The following is a 3,080-nucleotide window of genomic DNA, read 5'->3' as shown; positions in this document are numbered from 1 at the left end:
TCATAATATGATAGCAACATTTAAATGCAATGTCTATATACTAGACACTAATTATCTCACTCAATTCCCCAGACAACCTTAAGATTTTGGAAACCTTATAGTATTATCCTAAGCTTAGGAATATGGACGCTAACACAGTGATCACCCAGCTGGTAGGTGGTGGAGCCAGGATCCAAATTTAGTCTCCCTCCAGAATCTGGGCTTTTTTTCACTGTGAGGCTATTTGAGTAAGTGGTACATTCAGAGAAGTGAAAAACATATTGTCAACATGTTAGAGACACATTTATGATTTATAACAGAAAGAACATCTGTATTTGTTTACGAGGACCTTCAGAATGATTAAAATTCAATACTGCAATACAAAAGGGATTATTTTCTAAGAAGGCGCTTACCCCAAAACAATGTTTTTCTAACCTTTGTCAACTCACTGTAAGTTTGTGAATGGTGTTTAGATAAATAAATGGCTGCGTGAAGATAATGTTCCATTCAAGAACAATGATGTCTTTAGATCTATGACTCCATAGATTTGAAAAACAGCCATATAGAGACTGAGAACATTACAAGATTAAATGAGAGGCAGATCACTTTAAACAGGCCACTAATCGTTATTAAGAGAAGTTCACACTTTAGCTACAACAGGTACTATATTTGACTCTGATTAATACAGTTAAAATTGCCTGCTTTGTTTTGTTTTTGTTTTTGTTCTTTGCTTCTGGTACTAGGGATTGAGCCCAGGGTATTCTCCCTCTGAGCTACCCCCAGCCCTTTATAAATTTCTTAATTTTGAACCGGGTCTTGCTAAGTTGCCAAGTCTGGCCTTGAACCTGTGATCTTCCTGTCTCAGCCTCCCAAGTACTGGGATTACAACCATTGCACTACCATGCCTGGCTTATGATTCTTTTATTTTAGGTATGTTGTGTGTATGTATGTATGTATGCATGTATGTATGTGTTTATTGTGGTACTGGGGATGAAACCCAGGGGCATTCGACCTCCGAGCTACAGCCCTAGCCCTAGTTTTCATTCTTTATTTTGAAACAGGGTCTCACTGAGTTGCAAAGGCCTCACTAAGTAGCGGAGGCTGCCCGTGAACCGCGATCCTCCTGCCTCAGTCTCCCTAATGCTGGGGTTACAAGTGTGCGCCACCGTGCCCGGCTATTTCAGCATTCTTCCAAGATTCTTGGCTATTCTCTCTTTAAATATTGCTTCTGCCTCCTTCTCTCTTTTCCTCTCACTTCTCTCGTTTTTTCTTTGTGGAACTGGGGATCAAACCAAGTGAAATTCTACCTCCAAATTATACTCCAGCCCTATTTTATTTTTTATTTTGAAAGAGGGTCTCACTAAGTTGCTGAGGCCGGCCTCCACCTGCAATCCCTGTCTCAGCCTTCCAACCTCCTGCAACACCCCAGAACTCGGCAGATGTCCCGTGGGAGAGCTGTCTGTGTGGGGTTCTCTGTTCCCACCCATCATACAGGCACGCTCTATGGATGTTCCAGTGGCTTCTCTTTTCCAGTGTAAAGTCTCTCTGCCCAGGCCAAGCTTAATAGTCTGATGGCCAGAATCAGTAAATGTCACCGGGGCAGGAAACAATTGATGATTATCAGCTCACTTAATCTTAATCCAGGCCTCAGCCAAAAAGTATTCATTCAATGGCTTTGCCCTTTCCAGCATGGCGACTAAATGTGAAGATGCTGACGTAGAAACCAGAGTATTCATATTGCTGTGGTCTTGGCAGGACCAGGGTCAACAAGCACATCCTCTCAGAGGTCAGCACTGTTAGTAGAACTGGGCAGAATGCATCTTCAAGAGCAAAACCACGCCAGGGAGACGTAGACTGTAACCCTAAGCCTAACCCTCTACTGAGTAGACTGTCTATTTGACCTCAGAAAGAGGTGGGCTGCCCTAGACAGAGTAAGTCTCTGGTGGTCCTGGACAACACACAGGTAGGGCTCAGGAGGGGAATGCCTGACTGCTAAAAGATCAGGGAGCAGGAAATAACCGACTGCTAAAAAGTCCTGGATTTGTGACAATATGTCACCAACTTCAAATGTGACGTTGCCCTTACTTTAATGGCCAGAAAAGGAAGAAAAAAGATGGATGCTAGGATGTTACATAAAAGTAACATGTATGAAAGTATTTCATATTATTTTGACGGTTTACACAATGAATAATAAACCTAATTTAGGGGTTTAGTGAAGAAGACTTTAAGAAAACTGATACATCAAAAACTAAAGAAAAACAGCAGCGAGTGTGGTAGGGAGGTATCATAGGATCCAGTTCAACTAAGCGTGGGCTTCCGTGGGCTGCATGTACTACAGTGGTACTCAGCACCGGAGAGTACTACAGTGGTACTCAGCACCAGAGAGTACTACAGTCGTACTCAGCACCGGAGAGACACAGGAAATAGAGTATCTCTTGCTATGGACTAAATGTTCATATCCTTTCGAAATCCCTCTGTTGAAGCTGTGATCTCCAGTGTCATGGTATCTGGGGCGTGGGGTCTTTGGGTGGTGTAGGTGGATTCATGAGGCTCCCCCATGATGGGGTTGGTGCCTTTGTGAGAAGAGACACAAGCTACCTCTTCCTGTACCCTCACTCTGGGCTGGGAGAGCGTAACAAGAGGCGGGCAGGTCCTCACCACCCAAGCACGCTGGCACCTTGATCTTGATCTTCAACCCCCATAGCTGTGGGACAGAGCTGACCTTTAACACCCAATCTGGGGTATTTTGTTATAGCAGCCATGGCAGACTCAGACTCCAGCTCTGGCATCTTCAAAAGACTAACTTGATGTTAGATTAGAAGATGATTCACTCAGACATATATTATTTTAAAGCAAGATACACTTGCATTCATTTGTGATATTATTTTAAAGTATTTTTAAAACTCCACGATAAGACCCAAGACTTGCTTCCTTTTTAGCGTTTTTCTAATCTTTAGCAAATACAATATATTCGTACTATAAAAGCAAACGTAGCTCTATCATTTACATTAACCTGCTGAGGTCTACTGAAACGGCCACATCCAAGAAGGGAAAAGCAGAAGACCAAATCCTTAAAAAACTTGTCTGACTTGCACTAGCAC

Source organism: Muscardinus avellanarius (assembly GCF_963383645.1).
Source record: "Muscardinus avellanarius genome assembly, chromosome: 20".
NCBI classification, from domain to species: domain Eukaryota; kingdom Metazoa; phylum Chordata; class Mammalia; order Rodentia; family Gliridae; genus Muscardinus; species Muscardinus avellanarius.
This window is presented reverse-complemented; position numbering follows the sequence as displayed.